This window comes from Aphis gossypii, chromosome 3 (genome assembly GCF_020184175.1).
Source record: "Aphis gossypii isolate Hap1 chromosome 3, ASM2018417v2, whole genome shotgun sequence".
NCBI classification, from domain to species: Eukaryota; Metazoa; Arthropoda; class Insecta; order Hemiptera; family Aphididae; genus Aphis; species Aphis gossypii.
The window spans coordinates 50474568-50502423 of NC_065532.1; the positions used below are offsets into that span (position 1 = coordinate 50474568).

Below are 27856 nucleotides of genomic sequence, written 5' to 3' on the forward strand. Positions count from 1 at the left end.
TGTACCAACTAATAAATCCAATCTAAAGAAATATTAATTATTTATTGAACAAAGTATATAGGCAATAAATGCATTATTTTGACTTCCTTTAATATCGAGGTTATAGACAGTATCGTTATATATGTATAATACTGGAATTTTTCGGTTGTTATTTCCACAACAAATATTTAACCATATAAATCAAATATAGAACCCTATGCAGCTATATGCTATTAGAAAAATAATAAGAAATACATTTAGATATAAAAATATTAAAATAAAAAGTCTACTTAATATTCTCATGTCCCATGAACAATTTACATTTAAAATTAAAATCAAAAAATTGTGAATTAAAAATTCAATATACAAAATACTATAGTGACAATTTGATTACCACTTATTTAAACTTTATTTTTGTAAAATTAATCATATAATAATCTTAAAAAGTGTTTTGTGTTGAACTTTTCCACTTTGTAACAGTTTTTGCTTAAAACTGTTAATGGATGAAAAAAAAAATACGTTTCTATGTCTCTTCTCGCACGTTTTTATATTACATTATTATAATTTATGTGACTTGTTTCCTTCTTTCGACCTCATCACAACCGTACTATCCGGTCATAATAATATATCATTGTACTGGGAATGGGCCCCTAGTTACACCGGGTACCAGTCGAAAGAGAGAAACTTGCGCTTTTCATATTTCTCTACCTCCCTACCAGCCGATCTATCTTGTCCCTAACGCTACACACTGGAGAATAGCGTAGTTTTTATGTACTTCATCAAGTCATTATCGGTATTTGTTTTTTTGAGTGGCAAAACACTTAAGTCTAAAATATACTAATCAAAGTGTCATTACACATTGAATTGTTTAGTTATAAATTACAGTCAAGTTAAATAAATTCCACCGTAATTATTATTTTTAATACAAATAATAATAGTTCTAAAAACAATACTATATTGATGATAAGTCAAAAATGATTCAACTCAATTATAAAAATTCAATTATAAATTTCCAATTATTGTTCATTTCCAAAAACTTCAATTATATTTATGAACTTATCTAATGTTGACTTATATAACATTATATATACATCAGGTACTCGAATTGCAATTGATAGATTTCAAGATAGAGAACCGCAGTGACTGTTACTGAACCACGATGTTATATTAATCGAATAGGAACTACCTGCTCTAAATAATTCGATCAAGGAGATTGAACGCACGCTTAGAGTGTAGAATATATCCAACCAAATCTCTGTAAAATGTAATTTAATAATCAAAGTTAAAGTTATAAGATGGACCTCTAGGTACATGAAATTACTTGAAAATTTTAATAATATCAAAATTTAAAGTACTTAATAATATTTCATTAAATATTTTTAAATTTACATAATAAAGATTAAATTACGTTACCTATAATAACCCGTATTAATATAATATAATGTTAAGTTTGTTTTAAAAAATAATTAGTAGTTTTTTTTAACTTTCACTTGCCAACTATAAATAAAAATTTATTTTAATTATGTATTTTGTGTACATACGTGTAGTATTTAAAATGCGTTTTTATAGGTATATATTTTTCAGTGTTTTAAATCTATTGATAATTTCAGTGTAGATATTAATAAATTAACGATTCTCAAAATTATTAGAATATAATTTATACCTATAATGAAAAATTAAGATAATCAGCAAACTATTTAAAAAAAATAAATAATTTAAATCAAATGGTATACTACTGATGAAGATTTTACGGAGGTGTTGTTCGCAATTACTTTAAAATATAATATAATAATATATAAGTCACGTCCAAAACTTGATAACTACAAGAACATCACTTTTGGATCAATTGTAGAATGATTCACACACACTTTAGCTCACGGTGTAGCTTACCCAACGTTAATCAGCTTTGAGCTTTATTTATTGGTTTTGTTATATACTCATATACTCCACTATATAGTTCCATTGTTAATAATTGTGTCAGTATTACATTTAATTTGTTAAGTTTGAAACTTGGAAATCGAAAATCGCAGGCGAATCGTATAAAAACTAAATAGACCGATGCACAAATAGTTCATCATTGAATCATTCTGACGTGTCAATTAAATAGTATAAAAAACGATAGTTGCTTAATAAATGAAAATAAGAGATAGTATAAATATTAAACACGATACGAATAGTCATTAAATATTTTATTACATATTTTGGGTCTTCTATGTTCTAAGATGTATCTAAGAGATACGGGTTGAATGATAAAGAAATAATGTTTATGACTGAAACAATTTTTTTACCCTCTTTCGTAAAAGTATTTATTTATAAATATTTTTATATTTGTATTTAACAATCTGTATAACACGGATTAATACTCGTAATTGATGGTATTATTTTAAGGATTAATTAATTTTAACAGAATACATTTTCTATTCGTATATTAATTATTATATATTAATTACTAACAGTTAGACTATATAAAAACATAATACCAAATGGAAAATTCATTTTTAATTATACAATTTTGAGAGGTTGGTAAATGGAGGAAAATACCTCATATTTATATAAATTAAAAAATTAAAAAGTTATATATTAAAGTACTTTTGGAACCATATTGAAAACTTGTATTGTAGCCAGATTTTAAGTAATATTTACATTCAAATATGTTTTGTTGAGTTATAGTTTTCAAACTATGATGATAATTATATTTAAGGTAAATACGAAACTTTGTTTAATTTATGTTAAAATAAAATTTAAAAAAAGTTGAAATAGATTTAATTTTATTATGATTTTGGTTTAAGATAAATGTACAATTTAAACGATAAATATAATTGTTTTAGGGTTTATTATACACTAATTTCACAATTAATTATTATAATGTATAAAGAAATTTTAATCACCTACTGTTGTCTCCTTAATATTATAGATGTTTATTAAAGAATAAAATAAAAGATAATCAATACTAACATACACATTAAAAACTAATAGATAAATTAAAAATTGTTTATTAAGTATATTATATTATTAAGTTTAGTTATATCGTTGTTTTGTTTTCTATACCGTCAATGAATGCAAACGTAGCCCAGATTATATATATATATATTTATGAATACATTTGTTTTTAGACGTCCAGGAAAATGGATTAAAATCGCACACCGGTATGTAGGGCCGAATAATTGAGAGCAACATTTCCGACATTCGTTTTTCAACACAAATATATTATGTTTTTAAACGATTCGATTTACAAGATTGGGAATTTTGATTAAACGCATTTATTATCGGTTTCCAGTGCGTATATAATATATTATAATGTTTACCTGCAGAAGTTGTGTTCGTAAATTTTTTTGACCGATTTATTGTTAGTTGTTAACATCAAAACTACGAGTCAGTATAAATGTTATAGATAAAAATGATAAACTCCTGATTATTGATTGATTAATTGTTTCAAATACTTTAACTAAACATAATAGGTAGGTAGGTATAATATTTTAGGTACATATAAATGTTTTTATTAAATGTGAAAGAGAAACAGTAAGGAACTAAGGGACGAGGCGAAGAGTGACACACAATACTAAATAAATACATGGAAAATTAAATATTAATATGTATTGATATAAAGTAAAACAAGGAGTTGGAATTATCAACTCTGTGACATTTGGCCATGTCACACAGACATCGTTAGTGCTGCGGCAATACTTTTTATAAAAAAAACATAAGTTCTAATAAATTGTATTCTTGATAATATATTAGCATATTTCTGTGTTTCATGATTGACTTTATAATGTGTGGGCTATCGGATATTTAGGATCTAGGTCAATATACCATATTTGACAGTCCATTTATTTGTGACTAAAATTAAAGGACACTAAAGCTTAATAATAATATATAAATATATACTAAACCAAATTCAAGTTGGTATATAGCTGCCTATATCATTATTATATAGTATAAAAATATACAAAATTTAGATCACTAAAAGTAAAATATGGAAAAATATTTTGAACATTTAGTAAGACTGTAATTAATTTTTTTTTTTAAATTAAATAGACAATTTATTAAACCATCAAAAATTTATATAATGAATATTATATGTTTAAATAAACGAATAATTAATTTTAAAACGTCAATCAAATCATAATATAAGCGTGTATTAAATAAATATTTATTTGTTGACGTCATAGTCAGCAATAATACTTTTTTTATAGTTAAACAAAAAAGTTTAAGTACATTGGTAACAATAATTATTTACTTGTTCAGTAAAGAAACAGTATTGATTAAGCACGCATTTTAAATTGAAAATATAAAAATATATTTTTGGCAAATTATGTTTGTTAACTTATTTTATTACCATTATATACTTCAATACTTATGAAATTCAAAAAGTTTTAAAAACATAAAACTTCATAATTAAGTGGAAAAAATACATGGAATTAACGGAGAAACTTGAATAATTCTATGAGTTATAGCTTACAATGGACAAATTAAAAAGTTCTACTTTAGATTTCTTAAGTTGGTAAATGCAGTTAACCGACAGTTATATTTTAAATAATAAAAATAAATTTTAAATAATTATTACTTATTTTAAGTATCATTAATCTATTGTTGAAATTTACTTATTTAGGATTCAGGTTAGTACTTTTATTATGATGTATCCAAAATAAAAATAATAATAATAAGTTAGAAACTGAATTTACATATTGCTTTTATACCATTAATTATCAGTATTATTAATATAATATCAAACTAACATGCTGGTACTTATAAGTTATATTACGTAATAATACAATAATGTATTTTGTGATGCATACAAAAAGAATTTTGTTTAATATTAATCATAAGATTTATTTTCACAGACATTACTCTAATAATTCTAAGGAAGGACATAAAATATTATATTAAATGCAATTCTTCTGTAAAATAAAAATTACTCCTCCGCTACAAAGGTAGGTATAATATTCGTATGATATTTTAAATAATAAATGAGAAAAACTCTTATATTCATCATCAATGAGGTCATAAAAGTTATTGATGGAGAATTCGATATTATTTACACAGACAAACATTTAAAATAATATTTTAAACTTTAATTTATAAATTAATTATGTTATACGAGTAGTATAATATCCCTTTTATATTGTGCAGTTTTTATAAGTTTGTTAAACTAATAGAAATTTACTTAATTTTACTGTAATTCTACGATTAAAAAGTAGATATTAATAATAACTTAATCTTATGAATATCCTGATAAAATAATTTATATTAGGTTTGCAAAGTTCATATACAAAATTCGCTAACGTCAACCGCTCAGTGATGTGATGCAGTTATAGTGGTTCCGATAAATAAGGTTTAATGAGAAAATCGACGTACAGCGATCGGATACTCCCTCTACATTACAAATTGATAACAAAATACATAATTATAATGGAAAATTAAGTAGTTTAGGAATGATTATAGTGAAAATAAATAAGAATCAGTAACTTTCATTGCCTTGTAAGTTTTAACTGTAAGGGCTCTCGAAAAAACTAAATATGATATATACAAATCTAAATAGTTTTATCAATATTTAATTCATTAACTCAAATTAAAATAAAGTTACAACTATGTACGCTAAAAATTTAAATTATTATTCTATTGTAATTCCTATAAGGTTTAACATTTGAAAAATACAAATTCATAACTGTTTTTCTGAAAACTATAATAACAGTAAAATGTATGAATTATTTATTTTATGGTTCAATTATTGATATAGTTATTTTTTACAATTTGAATGTAAAAAGTGCAGACTTATTAAATACCTATTTATGGAACAACTTTAAGCTGAATGACCTTTATTATAGGATTAGGGAAAACAACCTTTGTTTTTTTTTTTTTGTAAAATTAATCATTTTCGATAAATATATAACGTAAAACGTTTTATTTAGTTTTAATTAGGCGTTTAATAGTAAGGATACAGCTATAGTTGTCTGTGTGATTGTATAGTGTTCTGTTCTTTAGGTATAATGTATATTATGTTTATAGGTAATGAAAATTCTTTTGTTCTCATTACCATTACCTGTCCCATTTTAATTAAAACCAGATTAGGTCATCCATTATAAATTTTGGTATCGTGTTTCTTGTATTAACATCAATATGTGATTACTGATTTCTAATATACATTTTTCATATTTAAATTTTGTGATATAAAAAAAAACTTTATATTAGGTATTGATTTTTTTTTAGAATCAGTGTAAAGTTTTCGGTTTTACAATTTACAATTTATAGTTTTATTTTTTATTTTTCTCCATAAACCGCTTTTTAGGGCAGTAAAATGGTTTAGAATGTTTCATGTGGCATAAAAATTGTAAATCTAATACAGGCTGTACTTTAAAAGGACCATTTTTGATTCTCTTAGTAGTTTAAAAAATCTTTATCTAAAAAACAGCGAATAAACCGATATATTAATACCAATTTGATTTTATTTTTTTTTTTATATAAAATCTTGAACATTCATAGGTTTTACACGGGTTAGGTAATATTCTTATTATATTTTTAGAAATGCAATGATTTGTTATTATTTGTTATTTCATACCTATATCTGATTTTATATTAGTAAAATATGGCACCAAAATAACTGGATATGAGGCGAGAGCCTAAAAACTAAGGAATCTGACATCTGTAAGTTTCATTTTATGCTCACTTTTATATAAATCTACATTTTGTTTTTTGTAACATCAAAGTACCTTTCAAACGAATATTATATGGATTATATATATATATATATGTATATATATGTTTGAGTGTGTAAGGCATAACATACTAAATTATGATCCTCGTGCATTTTCCAATATATTTGTACTAGAGTACTTACATTCATTTATTATTAAACTTAAAGATGATAATATATCATCCGTGCTTTTGGTTTTTTTTTTATTTAATAAATTAATTTAATGGTAATTATAAGTGAATTAAAAAATAAAAATTTATGTATACCTACTTAGTATTCTATTTTAAATAAGCGTATCCATTAAAGCGGATAAGAAATTTGGAATAAGTTAATTATCAATATGCAGTAAGATAATAGATGAATTTACTCAAATTTCAAAATCAAAAAAACTGTAATGCAAAAGTGCTACGTAATGCGCCCCTTAAGATTATAAACTTATCTATTAAGTATACACAAGTCAAATTTCAAAACATTAGCTATATGAATAAGATCTAAGAAAAATGTGATTTATAAAAATTTTAATTTCCCCGCAGAAAATAAAATTAAATAGTTTGGATAATTTGATAGCCTTAAAAAATATTGCAACGAATTAAACGAGAAATGTATGAAGTGTTAGCAAAATAAATATATAAAATGTATAATATCGTACGAAACTCAATCACTTTATATATACCGGTCAAGTGAATGATATTGTCATTCAATAGGGGATCGAATAATCAATTATAAATTATTAATAATAATAATAATAATAAATTTGTTTTAGCAATGGGTAAAACATGTAAGCATAGTCTTAATAGATATTGTTATGTGATTACATACAACCTTTTATGTAGTTATGTAAAGATTAAATATTTTATATGGAATTTATGATCTATAGAACATTGACTGACGCATATTTAAATACGTTTCGACATCATCGTAATGAATTTTCAGGTTCCTGGCAGATCGAATTATTTTTATCGATATAGGTACCTACGTATTATATTTGGGGTATGAATAAATATATATATATATATACATTCAACTACTATGTAGGGCGCGCACATGCAAAAGGCATAAATGGACCCATTCACGCAATGTATATTGGGTATGAGGTGATGGGTAGGAGTGGTTGAATGTGGGGATGGTGGAAAAAAGAAACAGAAAATGTAGACCTCATTGTGTGTTAGCACCATTCGATTACAGAGAACTGATATTCAGTCAGAGGGTTAATGGAAGTCTGTGAGCCCCCGTGGTAATGCATTTTATTATTCTTAAGTCCTCGAACGCGTTCAGAAGGCAAAGATCGCTATAGGTGTCAGAATAGTAAATATTTTAATGGTTATTTATTTTTTTGTACACGTGTGAAGTTATTTGAACTTTACTTTTACGAATCACATTCATTGATAATATAAATTATACAACAATATGTGCTTACCATCGGCGAAATTGAAAAGTTTAAAATTAAAAAATAAGCAATTGACATGTTTTTTAAAATTTAGACATTTAAAACTAGCTTAATTTCGAGTTATTTTTCAAGCGTGAATGACTTCAAACTTATTATCATTGATATTAACAAACTTCTTTTCTCACTAAGAAATATGATAAGTAAAGTATGTACAACTATATACATTTTTGAAAAAAAAATGAACATAAAAAATGAGTGGAATGTTTTTAAATGGGTCATTTAGCTCACTATCTATTTTCTAAAGTGTAAACTACTTTTAAAACGTTTATATTCAACCATATCCTTACCTAGTTATTATATGTATCCATCAAATACCTACCTACTCTCTGAATTTGTAGATTAATGTCTAGCTTTATCACAGTAGTTGCTTAAAATATTTTCTTTTAAGCTACCCATCATTCGAATGTCTTAAGTACAGCGATCTTTATTTCCCCCATATACCTACATCCTTATACAAGTATTAAGTTTATACTAATTTTATTTTATGAAAATTGTCATTAATAATACTTTTTATATAATATATCAATAAATAATTAATAGAAAATATAGTTAAACTATTAATTAATATAAAATGTTTCATTTCAATTATTTGCTTGACCTAAAATAGGCATTTAGTTAAATGCCTAGTCGTTTTATAAATTACTTGGCATTTAACCAAATGTCTAGGCGGATAATGAAATTGCATAAAAAATTAAATTCTTTGATTATACCTATGCCTACGATATATATATAATATAGACATATTGAATGAAGTAAATATTACGTATCATATTATAATACAGTATTCAAATATTCGAATCAGTATATAGAATATCTGAAGAAAAAAAACAAATCTCCGAGAATTTCATTCATTATAAATTGTTATTGTGATATTTCACGTAGTGTTGTAGTTTAAGTTAGGTTTTACTCATCAGAATTTTATTCTTAGTATATGGAACGTTTTTCTTTTAAGGAAAAAACCATTACACCTACGCTGGATATTACTGTGAATGAAAAAGTTTTTGAACGGGGCTAGATAATGCAGATACTACGGGCTGGTTATAGGCTAAACTTTTGTAACATACACCACAAAAAGGAAGTGACAATAGATTTATATATACATGTGTATTGTATTATATACAATTCAACAAGAGTAGAGATTTTTTTCCTATTTTGTAATGGTTATAGCATCGATTAAATAGTTCATTGTTTAAGAGTATTAAATTACACGGAAAAAGGTGTAGTGCAATATAGTGTAATAAATCTTATGACTTTCGAGATTACACTATGTATGGATAACAAAGAGAAGATATTTCTCTTTATTATTATTGTTATTAAAATTTGTAACTTTTTTTTCGAAGAATTGATAAACAAATCAGATATTCGAAAGTTCTTTTGGTCACTAGTCTTAAATATTTAAGTAAATTAAATATTATAGCATATATTAATAGTGTTTAGTATGAAAACAAAACTTGGAAAATATGATAAATAGTTTACATTTTTAATAAAAATACTACTAACGGTACCAATGACCCAGGAACATTTTTGTTTGTAGACACAAACTAAGTTATAAAATATAATATTCGACATAATTTTACTACATCCAAGTTGTACATTATAATATTATATAAGAAGAAAACATATAATGTTTACAAGTTTTGTTTAATTTGTAAAAAAAATGTGTTACTCTACATTATTTCGTGTTTTGTAATGAAGTATCTTTCTTTTTAAATTGTACATGGAAACTAATTGTTCTAAAGTACTAATATTTTTAATGTGAAAAATTATATGTGTACTACATTAATTTGAATTATTGTGTTATGTTAATTAGTATAAAGCTCGAAATGTTAAAAACACAATACTATTTTAGTATTTTATATTTTTTAAAAATAAATAAAAAATTTATTTATAATTTTGCATAATATTTTATACTATATACAGTATCTATCTATATAATACATAGACATACATCAAAAATATATTTAAATATGTCAAACATTTGTGATATATCTTGCATATAAAATAACAGATTCAGTTTCTGTATAAAAACATGTTTTAAAATATAGTTGTACATTCTTAAATATTGTTTTTTCTGATAAGTCAGAACAGCATACATACAGTAAATTTTCTTAATAAATAAAAATGATAAACATGAAATGGAAATAACTATAATTATATAATTTAAACTATAGGGACATAACAATAAACTTTGATTTAATAAATAAGTCAGCGTTTAGAGAGAATGAAATTGTACAAAAAAACACGACAGTGAAAATGTTTTATAATAGAATAATACATATAGTAAATACAATATTATAAACATCTCAAGATTTTGTTAGCTAGTAAAATACTCCCAAGAGTAAAACAAAAAAGAGGTTTAAGCTTAAATAAAAATCTACAACTTACACATAGAAAAATATCTGTTTTTATATAAATATGTAACATTATTTGATATTCCATAATATTTATTATATTTACGATTTTATATTTTAGAATGAATTATGTATTAGATTAAAATTCAATAATTAGTGCAAAATATTTTATTTATATACATATATAGACAAACGATTAAAATTATATAATTGACAAAAAACAGTTACTTTCAGAAACAGATTTAAGTAAGTCTTATGATTGATACAATTTTAAAATTCAATATCAACGTAATGATAAAAAAAGCATGTTAAATATTTTACTTTCACAGTTAATAATTTAAATATATATATATCAATTATTTAATTTCTATTTATTATTTTTAATTTTTTTTTTATATATGTATATAACTAAACTAGATGAATAAAGTTTTAATCATCTAAAAAACTATAGCTTAGATAACAAATATTGATTTAATTATTTGTTATAAACTAATTAAAAATAATGCTCTCTTATACTATATGTAATTAATAAATATTAATATTCTACATATTTACTTAATATTAAAAAAAAAAAAAAAAAATTAACTCTGAATGTTTTATTTTTATTAAGTAGTTGAAATTAAAATACAAAGTATAATATCCACTTTCTATAATAAAAATATTATTATTATTATTATTATTTTTTTTATTAAGGAATATTTCTTAAATAAATTTGGTATAACAAGTGAATACATAACAAAAAGTCGGAGAACTCGCTATTTTTCTTGCCACTTGAATTGTTTTGTTAGTTTTCTCCAATTATTTTGAAAAACACTAATATTCCGACTTACCATTTACCAGCTATAGTATGAGTACAACATGAGTACACACTAGGGCTTTTTTTCACTAGAAACTACTTTTGAAATTGGGAGATTAAAATTGTCTGTTTCAAAACGTCTTTCAAAATATTTTAAACATAAAAGACTACTTGTAATTAATAATATGACTATTATAGAAAGTATGTTGAGTGATCAAAACATATATTACCTACATGAAAAATGGGACTGAATCCAGCTAGAAAACTATAGTCTATAGTTATATAAACGGTGAGACATTTACAATTTTTAAAAATCCCTAGGTTAAGACCAACATTTGGCTCAAAGGTCATTTCTTTTTCACAAAAAAACTAGGAAGAGACAATAAAAACGATTTTATTGCTGAAATCTAAAAAAAAAAACTGAAAAATGTTATAGTGATTACTAAAACATTGCCACGAGGGAAAACAGACTGTCGATAAATGCCAATGTCCTTATATTTTTGTAAATATATATTCGTTTTATATAAGCTTTAGTTTTATGAATAACTTTTATTACTTTTTTAAAAACAAGTAAAAATATGAGCATTTATTAACACAAAATCTATACTGTACGTATAATTTAAGAATATGTAGATTATGATTTATACCAACCATATTTTGAATTTTCATTTAATCATTTAGTTTATTCAAAATAAACATTTGGAATCGAGAAAAGAATATCAATGAATTAATAATATAGAAAGTATAAAAATAAATACTTGTGAGAAAAAAGATTTATCCTAAACTACCTTCGGGATAAGAAAACCAGATGTCTATAAAACCTTTCGGCCATAACCGATTATTGTTTAGATCAGGGCCATTATTCTCAATGCTGATCAGAGTGGTGTAGAAACACGTAAAAACTAAATAGAAATGTGTGTGAGTGTATATATATATATAACATTAATTATTCACAACATTTGAAAAGTCTTCAGTGAAAGCATTTTTTTTCACCTCACCTTTTTATAAATATATATATATATTCATTTTCAACTATTCCACCAGTGCTCTGGGATCGTTCCCTCTTTTAAACTCGAGATAAATTGTTTTCCCGGATCCTCTGCGAATCCGCAGCGGATTAGTGTCGACCTGTCACAATGACCGAGCGACCCTCGGGATATAGTGTTCTGCAAATGTGTTGTACTTAAGTAGGCACACAGCATAAGATACATAACAGAATAAAAGGAGCAAAAAATTCAACACCATTATAATACAACTAGTGTTAATTTCTATAATTTTTTCAAAGTTAATTTTATAATTTATTATAAATTTTAACATGATGTAAATTATAGTTTTGAAAAGTTATCATGAGTGATATATTTAGAAACATAGATGAGGTACTGAAGCACATGCGGTAATACGCCAGAAAAATTACAAAATGCATTCCCATTATATTATACTTTGATGTAACCATTTTACAAATTTCATCATTATCATTTGCTGTGTACGTTTATTGTGAAATTTATTTTTAGTTTTTTGTAATGAATAAAAAGACTGTGTTTTCCAGCTCACGAAACGGAAAACTTAATTTTATATTTTATAAACTAGACATTTTTCATTCGATGGATGGATGATTAAAATTATTTTTGCTTAACACGTTTCTCAATTTGGACGTTTAAATGATATACAGTAAAAATTTCGTTATGAAAATTTTTAACTTAACTATAATTATATTTATACTGGTTCATTATTACAATTACATATTTTATCACTTTGCTGTTCGATTATAAATTAGGATTTTAATGATGATAAAATTATTTTTATTTATTTAAAAAAAAAAAATTGTGCGATAAGTAAATTTTAATAAAACAATTACTATCATTATAAAATGAAAAGTTATTAGTTAGTTTTTCAGAAATATTTTTAAATATGTAAATTAAATATCTTTTTACAATATTATACTTATATTGGTAGTCACTATATTACTTATAATCATAAATTATGAATCTAGTAATGAATGATGTAAAATATTAAATTTGAGAAAAATTTAATACATTTTTTTGTCAATAGATTTTTAAGAAAACCTTAATATATTTATTTAGTAAAAATAATAATAATAATAATAATAATCATAAAGAAAATAAGGTCATTCAGAATTGAAAGATGTGTAGTTTTTACGACACGGAAGGGAAATAACATGAGTTTATAACCGGATTGAACGAACTACCCGAGGTTTCAATATAAATTTTGCATTGTAAAAACACTATACCTACCTACGCTGGTCGACTTTTACGATTACGACCTACAAAGAGTGAGTTGGCAAGGATGAGTTTGTGCTGAGAGAGAAAAAAAGTAAAAACCACCTAAAGCCTATGTAAATTTAAAATTAAAAGCAAAAAAGTTATGCATCTGGTCCACATACAAAATTCGTTCCTTTTGATTGCACCTATGGTGAATTTTTTATAGTTTAAAAGTAGTTTGAAAGGACCGGGGATAGAAAAAATAAGAGTTAACCAGTCTCGGTAAATGACGTACCTACTTCTTTGTGATGGAATTCATTTACCAATATTGCAACCACATACTTTTTACGTATTAATAATGCATATTTAGCGGTTTATACGTAGTTTAGGTACATGGGAATCTATTTACCAGTTACAGCATATAGTATATATGCATAAAACTTTACGACCGTCGGCGGCGCCGAGATTAAAAATGAGTAATACAAATAAATATTATATTATATGCTAGTATAGAAGTTAAATGTATAGTATTAGAATGAAAATATTGACAGCAAATAGATATCGGTTTACAAAACAATATATTATAATTTATAATAAATATTTTGAAATTCAAAAATATAATTAATTTTCATAGTAATAAATGTATATGCATATTATAAAAATAATTGGCACCCATCATTTAAATTATTTTTTTGAAAAATATACCATCTTTAAAAAATGTATTTTATTAATTATTTAAAAACAAACTATTTACCTACATAGAACAATATAGAATAAAAAAAATTTCATCACATTTTACTAGATAGACACAGATCTTTTTTTGCATTTTTGAATATACATTTAAAAAAATGTATGATTCAAATATTACTAACAATTTAGATAGAATAACAATAGTGCATACAGAATAATAATGTTTTTTTGGGGAATTTAAATAGCTTAACTAAGAATTGCTGGTTGATGACACATTGCATATATGGTAATATCAATATGCAGAAAATGAATAGTTAAAAAAAATTATTTTATAACAGTATTATTTTAATTATTAATGTGTTTCGTTTATAAATAGTGATACCTACAAGTAATTGAATGTTATACAAAATAGATAATACGATAATTAAAACATTAAGTAGAGGCCAATACTTTATATAAGTTTAATAAATGTTTAATACCAATTAATCATAATTTTTGTTTAGACAAAGAAAAAACTGTCCAATAATTAAGTATACATAATATGATAATAAGTAATAAGATAAAATAATTCAATATGGAAATATAGTAAAATAATTTCGGTAATACGTTCCAAGTATGATATACTTATAATATGCTTACTTATACTTAAAACTATAGTAAGTTAAGCAAATTTTAAGTTCAAAAAATAATATTTTTTGATTTATAATTTTTATACCCTGTAAACTATTAATTATTAATTGATTTTTAAACGAATACATTTTATCTCTATTTTCATATCTTATTATCTAGGTATTATTTACCAATACTTACGTTTTAGCTATGAACTATTTTTTTTCTTGTTTATTCTATAGTAAGTAATAAGTATATAATGTAAAATATAAACCAATAGATACTTTGTCAGTAACTTTATAGTCATAATTGGTAAAAAATAAACCTATGTGAAAATTAATATTATAAAACCCTTTTAAATTCTTCATTATTCAAAAAATCATAATTCTGAATAATAAATTTCAATTTTAACTTTTAAATAGTTAAATTTAACAAACAATTTATAATATTGAAATAATTAAAATTTCACAAATACTTATCGGGTTTTTAAATATTATAATATAATAATATAAATTAACATTTAAAAGAAGATTATAATTATAAATTTTACCTTGATATCTTTTGAAGTGCAATTAATAGATATTAAGTAAAAAATAATTTAATTAAAAGTAAAAATCTTCTAAGCGAGTAAAATACTAAAATGCAATAAAGTTTATGATCTATGGCGTGCCTTAATTGTTTTATTCTATTTTATTATTTTTATTTTTAAACATAACGATGTTGGTATTACATACAAATTAATTTTTTCCATTAGCTGTTTAATAGTAAATCATTCCAAGTAATATAAGATATCTAACGAACTTACATGAAAGTACATTTAAATATTGTATATGTATTATTATTAGTTATATTTGAAGCTATAGCTGTTGTATTTGCACATAATTTTGTAAAATGCAATGATGAAGACAACGATTGGTAAAGAAAAAAACACTTAAAATCACCTAGTTAGGAATTGAGTAGATTGTACAGTACAGTAGGTACAGTACTCACAAATGATTGGTACATGCATTTCTGAATTATATGCTAGTTACTCCCCCACGTTTTAAATTGAATTATCAATTTATTAAAATTCTGATTTTTGGATTTTTAAGCCGACTTATTACCAACTTATTTATTTATTATTTATTTTAATGAGTCACCTTTCTCTATAAATTGTAAATTAGATCATTTTTCTGAAAATTTTGAAAGTTATAGGTATATAAAGCATTGTTGACACAATATATTGTCATAATATACTGTATCAATATTAATTAGTGTACGTAAATAGAATGTTATTAATACACAATGATATATTAGCTCGCAATCATTTCATTCGATTTGCAAAATAAAAGGTAGTCGTAAAGTGTAGTGTATAACTTTTTAAATAGAATATTTTTCTAAACAGATATTCTTATTAATTTAAAGGTGAATTATTAAAAATCAACCGAAAGATAAATATAAAAGTTTTCGATTTTAATATATCATAAAATTAATACTTCCCTCATATTTTAATTAGATTAATATACAATAAATTTATTATGTAAGAATTATGTAAGAATATAAACCTTCTGCACAAACAAGTAAAACTGTACCTACAAACATTTTTCTATAATAATATATACTCGTCATTCAAAATCACTCCTTTTAAGTAAGAATAGACACTGATACATCCTAAATACACCCAATAAAAGCTGGAGTTCCACAAGAATCATTCTTTAAATTACACTACTTATGATTCCAAAAACCATAAAAAATGTAAATTAGTAATGATGTCCGCAGATGAATAGACGGTACGACGGTACTACTATTATAACATAAAATAAAAATGTTGAAAGCTCAGTTATAGACTTACAAAACTCACTAGATTAAACATCAGAATGGTTTACAAAATGGAAACTCAAATTAATAAGCCTCAATAAAAGCGAAACAAAAATCTTCACACTTAGACGATTTATAATCCCATTCCAAGTAAAAATGAATAATACCCATAATATGGAATAACATAACTCATAAGGACTATAAGCAATTAAATATTTTGGAGTTTTGCTAGACGAAAATCTAATTTGGAAAATACATATTTAACATGTTAAAAATAATCAACTAAACCAAACTTGCATTTAGATAAAAATATTACATCACCTAATAATCATAGCTGAACACTTAACTTCAAATGCTCACTTCCAGTATATATGTTAATAATATTACCATTAATAATAAAATTATGATCTGTACGAGTTACCGTATTTCAAACAAAAATGAAGAAAACTTCAGATAATACAAAATATATTATTCAAAATAACTTTTAAGTTACCATGGTTCATACGTAACTAACAGCTCCAAAACAACACTCAAATGTTTTATTTAAATATTTAAAATTAACTGACGACTAGATTCAATTGAGGAAATCTTCACTATGAAAACGAAAAAAAAAAACAAAAATCCTCAGACTGAAATTACGTTTACATTGGATTTTCTTTTATCTTTATACTATCGACATCAGGATCATCATCTGAATCTAAATTATTATATAATATACTCATTCACTATATTATACATCTTATAAATTTATTTTTCTCATTGTTCTCTATTATTATTTTTATGTTGAAGAGCATCATTCCAATGTAAATGACAAGACAAAAAATAGTGAAAATTAAAAATTAAAAAAATAAAACAAGTAACATGTTTTTGTTAAAAATCATTTAAAAAACAAAAATATATTGAAACAATTAAAACTTAATAAATATAAAGAAAAAAATAATAACAATATATCCTATTTCACAAATCAGAAACGTCCGGAAAGTTTTCTTGGAATTAATAATCTTTGAAAATGACCGATATATTTCAATATACTCCCCACTAGTCGGTAATTGATATTGTAAACAAGTAGATTTATGGAAAATAAGCAAAGTAGAAACATAAGATATAAACAGTAGATGTATAGCATTTTGAATATAACAATTATATAATAATAATAAAATAAAATGTAAGCCGTGCAATTTCCAGAGAAAACACGTTAGCAAATAATATGACAGACATCGACAGGAAAAACCAGAGAGTAGGTAAACCAGCCGATCACACACAATTTAAAGCAGTTCACTATTTGGTATTTACAGATAGCAAATCCACCAAAATAGAATCATGTTAGACAAAACAAAAATTGTAGGTAGGATTTGAGTATGTCTAAAAAATAAATGACATTATATTTTTTGGCAAGTTCTTAATAAAAAAACTTATTTTGTAAATAGGTATATAATATATATATATATATGTATAAATATTTTTAATTTAGATGTTTGTTCTCGTAACTCTGTAACAAATATCTTGGTTAAGTTATAATATGATAAAATATAATTGTTCAAAAGTTGTTACAGGTATACCGTATAATATATTAAAAAAAAAAAAATGATTTACGAAAACTAAATTATTTTCAGTAACTAAAACATGTTAAAAATTCACCAAGTGCCGCGGGAATTAAAATTAGACAATTATGTTTATATTCCATCTACTTGAATTATGATACTACATTATATTATTTAAGTCTACAAAAATGTTGCATGATAAGCTCTATTTAAGTTGACTGATTAAAATTTACTATAGATAAAATGTATAAAGTTCATCGTATATATTTTATGTTGAAAAGTGCACATTAAAAGTTGTACCTTTTTAAAATTAAATAATAGCTAAGTATTTTGTTTAAGAATTGATAAAGTAATTAACAAAAAAAAAAATAAGAATCATAAAATAAATGAATATTTCAAAATAATATATATTTAACTGCATAATAAAATAACAAACATGTAATACCTACTAGGTATGAATATAATGCGTTTAAAATTCAACTTTTTTGTTTTTTATTATTATACCTTAGCTTGAGAAGTAAAGTTGTTGATATAAAGTAATAGATTATATTAGTATTTTTTTTTCAGTGAGATTATTGAACTTTTGTTTGAATCCATACCGTTATATATTTATTTACACTTCCCAGTAGTCAATCTGACGTCATTGTCACTTAACACGGATAGATTTAAACGACTCGCTCTACAAGCCAATAAGTAGAAAAACTGGTTTTATAATTAATACCTAATTCATTTATATTTTATATAATAGACATAATTACAAATTCTGAAAAAATAGTTCGATAATATTATTAGCTTAATATCTACGATTATTATCTAGAATAATATATAAACTACGAGTGTTAAAGACTTCTATTATAATAAATTATAAGTTATTCTACAATCATTAATTTACTATTACCTATTCATTGAATAAAAAATAATATTTCTTTATTATTGTATATTATGTAGTTATTTTATGCATTTAACATAAAATAGATAGTATATATTGTGGAACATAGTTTATCAAATATTAATGCATAGTGTAGTTCATTGCATTTGTTTAAGAAAACTATTTAAAAGAAAAATAGTTAGTTAAAATTATAAACAAGGGTCAAATAGGTCTTATGAGATGGCTATCGAAGTATTAAGATTTGGTTTGAGCTATAATTAATAACTCGCCAATGTAAGTTTTTTCTTTTGCAAAACTCAAGTACTAATAAATAATAGTAAAAATAAGGGTTTAAAGGAGATTAGTTTAAATTAAGTTTAAGTCTATTCAAACATTCATTGTCAGTGGCAAAAGGATTACTGTCTACAAATTATTATTAGTCTCAAGAAAGTTATATATATATACACATAGATTTGTTTAAATAATCCAACTCAAGGTAAATACCGTACATTAGTTTTTGTCGTCTTTAAAACCATATTATTTATATGCGATTGGAACGTTTAAACATAAGGTACGATTTTCTTTTGTAAAACTATTATTATGCTTCTACTAATTAATAATATTTATGAGTACCCAAGTATAAATAATTATGATTTATTAAATTGTAATAGTTGAATAACATGCATTGTTTACCACAATTATATGTTATGTATATAACTTTTAAATAATTTAATAAATATTTTTGTCACTGGAAAGTCTTTCTATCTTCATCTAAATTCTACATAATTTACATGAATACATACAAAAACGACCTTATCATTATTAGCTGATGGTAAATATTATTAAATTAAACAAAAATAAACAATAAAAATAAACCTGAAAACGAATATTAATGATTTTTAATATTATAAAAGAAATTAAAAATATAAATATCATATCATTTTTAAAAAACTTTATAAGTAGTATAAATAATAATTATAATTGTCAATTAAAAATATAAAAAAATGATCTAATTTTATGTTGAGTATACAATATATAAATTATGTAAAAGATTGTTAGGTGTTAATAACCACGCATTATTAGATTGACTTAGTTGATTATTTTGGAAATAAAATTCTATAAATTTTTCTTTGGTTGACCTTCTTATTCTTGATTTATAGTTCATACTTTTACACTACAATTCGAATCCATTAAAAATATTTAATATACCTATGTATAATATATTAATCCACTATTATAAATGTGTGGGATTATTCAGACATATGATAATATTACATCTTGATATTTACACCTACTCTATAGGTTTGTTAAAAATATCTACTTCACATGATAGAAAAAGTTTTTTTTTATCAAGATTTAGTAGACGATCGTGTAGGATTGTGGAAAAGATAATTACGTTAAAACTCTACTATCAGTGACAATTTAAATGCTTACAAAATACCTACACATTTTTAATTGAATTTAAAAACTAATCATTTTAAATTATATTTATACTTGAGTACCTATAAGGTCTAAGAATGAAAAATATTTTTTATTTAATATGTTTAAATCAAGAAATTATGTCAAAATGTATTATTTATTTTATAGAAAGCAGTTCAAAATATAGATATAGACAAACAAATTAATTGAACTGCACTCCAAATATTATTTGTAATGTTATACAAAATAATGTTGGAGGTAGCGTATTATAGTTTACGATACATAATATAGTATATTAATATTACAAAAATTGATATATTTATTTAATTTCTACGTTTATTAGGAATTATATAAAATTGGTACAATCATTGGCATTAGTACTTAGTTAGGTATGATAAGTAAATTAATATAATTAGAAATAATATAATTTTTTGCATAGTTAAGTATAAATACAATTTCGGATTTCCGTTGAAAAAAAATGTTGGGTGCAGCGGACAAAATTGTTGTATATGCGCTGCGCACAGAGTTAATATATTTTGTGATGGTCACTGAAATGAAGTTTTACATCCCGAGTGATTATTAAAATGCTAATAACAGTAAACAAATGATATAATTTATTAAAAATAAACTGTGGTAAAATGACTTAATGAAGTTAGCAATTGAATGCTACAGAAATCGATGAAACGTTGGGTTTTTTTTTCAAAATATATAAATATGTATATAAACGCATTTTAGAGACCGTAGAAACGTGTGCTGATATTTCTGTTTGAGACTTGGTAAATTTATGGATGGTTGGATGTAGTAGGTCGTGTTTTTGTTTTATTGAAGCGCAAAAAAAAAATTGCGACTAATTTGAAAATGCAAATGACAGGCGGTGCGCCCACCCAAGTTTATAATTATGTCCGTTGCACGTACGCATAATAACTAGAAATAGTTTCAGTTATTAGTTTATTACATATATGAATTTATTATAAGTATTTTAGGATATAGGAATAATATTTAATAATAGATCATAGAATCGGGATATTTTACGAATAGGAATCATCATCATGCAATGGGTTTCTACAATAACCAAGTTTTAAACAAACAATAATTCAAGGAATAATAGTAAAGTGGAGATAGTTAAATAAAAAGATAAATGTAAAAACAGTAAACCTATTTTGAAGAATACATAAATTATAAATCGATTAAAATTTTAAATATAACAACTTAATAAAACTCGTTAAAAAATATATTTTTAATGAGTTGTGATAATATTTTCTTTAAACTTGTTGGCAAGTTTCAAACTCTTTATAATTTAATGTCCATAGATATGTATAATATTATATAATAACCGATAATTGAATTTAACTACATACGAAGTAAACAATAAACATTAACCAATTTGATTTATCAAAATACTATTTAAAACTATATTGTATTTAACTATAATATATTATGCAAAAATAATGTTTCACACAGGTTGTGTTATTAATAATACTGGTATTTCATATTTATATACTGCAGTTTACAACTGTATCACATAATATTCATAATAAATCATACTATTGCCTAAATATATTTGTTATTAAGTTGTAGACTAGATATCGATATTTTCAACTGTGGTACAATATAATAGTCTTGAAAATATTATATTCTCACAAGCTCATTGACGAATAAATAAACGAATATATTTTAAGTCACTAAAAAATATAAATCGAGAGCAAGCCGAGATTAAATAAAACAATCCACAGAATAAACAGCGGTGAACTTATACGTGTGTAACATCATCATCACTATCATTTAGAAACCGAATTATCACTAATTGGTTGAAGTTTTCGATGAATTGAGTCACTACAGAACCACATTTAGAGTTGTCAAAAATGATTATTACTGAAATTCATATTTATATAGTTACAGATTAAATTATATAAATTATTGTAAAGTGCGTATATAACTCAGTTTGTTCTCACCCAGTGTGTTTTCACCCCCTTTTTCGCATGCGCACAACAATAAACAATAAATGTCAGCAACGCGCGCACCACATGGCAGCGGGTCATGTTTGCCCAAATTCCTCTTATTATAGACACACTAAAATCAAACATTTATTCAACCGATTTTTGGGGCTGAGCCCGAGCTACTGTCGTTGTTCGGACCAATCGCATAGTCTCTTTTAATTGCTAATAACTTATCACCACCCTCTGCATAAGGGACAAGTAGTCAGTCGTAAGATTTAACGACATGAAAGAGCCACGTGTTCGAGAATTGTACACATTGTTGTTTTGAAGAATTTTCTAATTTTTTTTTTTTTGTCAATTATTAGTACATCTTTATGTTAATAGTTAAACAAAATATTTATTTATGTTTGTAAATATAGAAAACTCAACAAAATAAATCACATAATACAATGTTCCATTTTCTATATGAATTTTAAAAGTAATTAGAATATATAATATACATAGATATTTATATATAGGTATATATAATAAAATGCAGATTTAAATAACAATAAAAAATGTTAATTTAAAAGAAAACAAAAATACACGAGTTAAGTACTTACATATTAAAACCTAAAAATGATAAATACACAAAGCTGTAAAATAAATAAAATTTTAAGCTATGTCTAAAAAACGGTAATAGATAATATTTTAGTTAAATTTAATTAATTGTTGTAAACCTTATCTACAATATTTAAAATTTCATTTAAATAACTAATTTTTTTATTGAATTAAGTCAATACATTGAAATTATTTATACTTTTATATAAAAGCAGTTTTTTTTTTTCATTATGATGAAGAACTGTTTAAGTAAATTATTATCTATTTAAATATAACTCATTTGATAGAATTTATAATTTAGAAAATGTCTACCAGCTGTATTATGGGCTAAATTAAGAAGTATGCATAGATTTTTAGAAAAAAAAAAATACAGAATAGAAGATTTTTGGGCTAAAAATGTGGAAACCGATCCAGTGAATAAATTGATGGTATATCACAGGGGTGGCCAACTTTTATGGACTATATACTTTGTACACTATATCAAAAGCGCATTTGTATATATATATATTTGTAGAAATGAGAATAAATATAATATGTTTGAATTTAACTTTTATTATGAATGTGTCCCCTACGCGAAATCGTTCACCGTAAAATGATAAAGATATAGGAGTATGAATAAATGATTACTTTTACCAACTTATATCGGACAAAAGAAAAATATACTAAGAAAATCTGACAATGCATATCATTGCACTTATTTTAAATTAGTAAGTATGAGTTCGTCTGTTGTAAAAATTATATTAAATAACATAGGTACCTAATATAATAATAAAAAATAAATGTACATCATTTCATGTATATTAATTGATAATACATCATTGAAATTAAATCTAATAATAATTAATTAAAGTTATAATTTAGAATTCAAACAAGAAACTGAATTCGAAAGCTCTACAATTATTCTTATTATTTAATTATTAATTAGGTATATACAATGTGAATAAAATAATAAAATATTTAAATCAATTATTGTCAAAGGACACCAGGTTACTTCACAGTATTTACATAGGTATACTAGAAATTTAATGAAAATAACATTAATTATATGAAAATATAAGAACATTTTACAGTATATTTTATCTTATGCAGTATATAATTTCAATATAGGAAACGCAATTATACCTCATACTGCACACTTTGGGAAGACTAACATCTGGTTTTATTTTCTAGCAGTATAAGGTTTAAAATTAGACATAACAGCACACCCTCGCTTAAATACTTTGATAAAGATATTTTATAGATTTGAAATATTTAGGACAAAAGATTATATAATACCTACATATAACTATCAATACATTACAATTATCACTATTGGTTAAATGTTGGTTTTCATTTTAGTAATAGTTATTATACATTAAAATTGTCAGGAAATTTCGTTTTTTTTAATTCAAAATACAATTAAGTACGCCTATTGAATGCTATACCTACTCAGTACGCTTAATTAAAATATAATACCAGACAAAAATATAAATCAATATCTAACTGTATAATACATCGTACTTCACAAATAAAAAATAACTTAAAAGTATTTATATATTATATGTACAAATATTATTTTTTAGATATTATTATTATATTAATACTATAATTTCAATTATTTCCCTTTGACAGTAAACATGTTTAAAAGATTATAAGCTATATATGTATTTATTTTCCAAATTCACAGTTGGTGTACCTATGACCGAAATCCCAAAGGATTTTGCAATGAAGACCAAAGTTACAAACTTCCTAGGAGCTGTGCGTGCGTGCGTGCATATTATGATCTAAGCATATGAAATTAGTAGACCCCACGTGCTCCGAACGGCATCAATCACCGAGGTGGACCTTTATATATACTGTTCTAGTGTTCAATTTGTATTTTCTTTTAAGTCTAATTTATTTATTAGGTTATTAAATTATTAGTTTATTCCCCTCTGAGTATCACTAAAAAGTCTAGCGAACAATTCTAAAGCAGAACACTATAAGAAACCATATCAAAAAAACATGAACATTTGAATTATTGATTTAACTATATTTCATGAAAAATACATTTATAAATTAAAAATCACAGCTAAATGTCATTGTAAATTAAATTTTATAATTCAAACGCTAAATACTTAAATATGGACCAAATTTTAACACAAATAATATTTACAGTAAGGTATGCTTTTTAAATACAAATTAGAAAAATTTAACTTGTATATAAACAAAAAATAATTGCCCGTAAATGAAACATATTAATACATTTTTAAAGAAAAATAAATAAAAGTTTACTATAACAACAAACAAACCCGTATAAAATAGTTATTTAATAGACTTCCATAAAATTATACAATATGGGAAGTATATAATATATAAATCAAATACAATATCTATAGAAATATTTTTGTGAATATCGATTATTTTCTTTTAGATAATATGAAACAGATAAAAAAATATTTTAGAGACAGCAGTGATTGTTAATAAGGTATTGTTATTAAGGTATTACCCGTACTTAAACTAATACTAATTTTGATGTTGATTGAAAGAATAAGTTAAAAAGTAATGAACACATATTAATTTTTTTAATTTACACAACAAAAACGACGAGTTGTTTTACAAAATGAGATCGCATAACTGGCCTGATCATAAATAAAACGTTAAAATGTATATTTGAATACAACAATTCCCCCTGCTTCAACAATACCGTAGGGTAATACTAACAAAAGGCAAATTGGGATATTTGGACGGTATCCAAAATTGATACATATATCAGTTATTCAAATTAAAAACAATGATGGACTGTGACGGACGTGTTAACTGTGATGAATAAATCAAAATGTTTTATTCAAATATACAGAAAAATTGACAATCTTACTTAAATCCATTGACTACTTTAAACTACAAGAAAAAGCTTGTAATGACAATTTAATTTTTTAAATTTGTGTTAATTTTTATATTATTGTGATTTCTTGATTTACCACGTATTATTAATAAATTAAATTAATATAAATAATTTATCATACCTAAATAACCTAAAGGTTTACCTAACATTTTAAAACTAAATTTACTTACAATCAATTAAACTAAAGATACAGAAAGGTGAACTCTTTTTTTTATACATCAGCGATGCCCACATCATATTTTTATCCATTTAATTATGCGTAATTCAAACATAACACAAAAGTACAGAGAAAAGAACTCATCACTGAACGTATGCATGTAAGATATGAATCTAATGTTTGAAGAATTTTTTTATTTAATTCTACGAGGCTTTCCGATGATTTATTATTAATCAACCCATGAGATTATCATCGTATAGTATTAGTTAATTACTGTCGTAATTAAACCCACGCCCCAGAGTTTTATCGCATCTCCTATCGTAGGAGAAGCTGTATTTAAACAGGCCTGTATACAGTCACCTAAATACTCATTTCAAAATAACATAGTAGATTTCGCAAACGAGCAAAATTCAGCGTCTTGTTATCTACAAATTCCGTTGCAATAACGGTTAATTTAACATAGAGTAAGAAGTTGGGGTAGAATTTTATTCTAATTATCGGTATTACACATAATATTAAATACTTCAGAACGAGGCAACACATTCACTATGTTTATTTATACACAGTCTTAAAGTCATAATGTTAATCGTTTTTTGTATTGAAGACTTTTTAATTAAATTCCACATGATATTTTTGAATCAACACGCACAATTAAGTAATACACAAGTAACCATAATAAACATAATAATTATATTAAATCCCGTCCTATATTGTTATAAAATAGTCAAAGTCAGACATTCCAATTAAAAGGATTGTCATAAGAGAAATTATGATGCATATTGTTTATCGTAACCATTTTAAATGATCACATTAGATAGCAAAATCAAATAGATTTTCAAAAAATATGAACTCTATTTAACATCATAATATTATGTACGATAATAATGAACAAAATTCAATAATGTTATTAACTGAAAGTATTTCAAATTGTAATTATCTAAAAATAAAATATAATTTTAACTTTACAAAAGTTAATACTTATTTCAGTATAATATATGACTACCTATATTAACTTTTAATAAATAAGATATAATCTAAAGAGTAATTTAAAAATAAAATGTATTTTACATATTATTTCATGAAAAGCAAAAATAACATTTTTTCATATATATACCTATATATAAGCAATATAAATATATAAAAGAAAGCAACGGAAAAAAGGTAAATTCAAAAAATAATATCCGATTTGAAGAATTATAACGGGAATATGGTGGCGGTCGAAGAGTTAGGGGAAAAGAACAAATCCTGTTCTCGGCAGGAAGCCAATTACTGAGTTGGTCCATTTCAGGAAAAGGGGGGGGGGGTCAAAAACTAATCTGCTCAAGTTTTAATTTCTATATTTCAACACCAAAGTTATATGGTTGCGTAAATAAAAATACTGCGAGCGAATTAATAGTTTTTTACTCACTAAAAGAGACATTTCTTGGTTAATATTGAGACCATTTAAAATTTTTATTTATAGGCTCACTAAAATATATCTCACCATAAAATGTACTTATTGTATATATATTATGATAAAGTATTAAACTAAAATAAATACCTTATCTATTTCACTAAATAATTAAAAATTATACCTATTTAATAAACGAATAATTGATTGTCTTTAGATTTTTCGAAGAGATCCTTCTAATAGATGAACAATTGTATAATTTATTTAACTTACTAAAAGAAATAAATAATATTTGGAATAATAAATTAAAATATTTGGCACGTATATTTTCGAAAATATAATACCTAAATCTATATCATACATATATTCATTGCGATATGTCATTTTATACAAACGTATATAATTTATTCTTTATTTACATATCTTGGATGTTTTTGATTCACTATGAGAATGAATACATCAATTATTAAAGTTAAGGATCATATATTCTATTTGAACAACA

The 27856-nt window shown here is 23.8% G+C and overlaps 1 protein-coding gene across 1 annotated transcript in view; it reads right to left on the reverse strand.

Annotated features, from left to right (window-relative positions):
• Positions 1-27856, reverse strand: part of LOC114130386 (fat-like cadherin-related tumor suppressor homolog) — a 139149-nt gene that overhangs the window by 75608 nt on the left and 35685 nt on the right.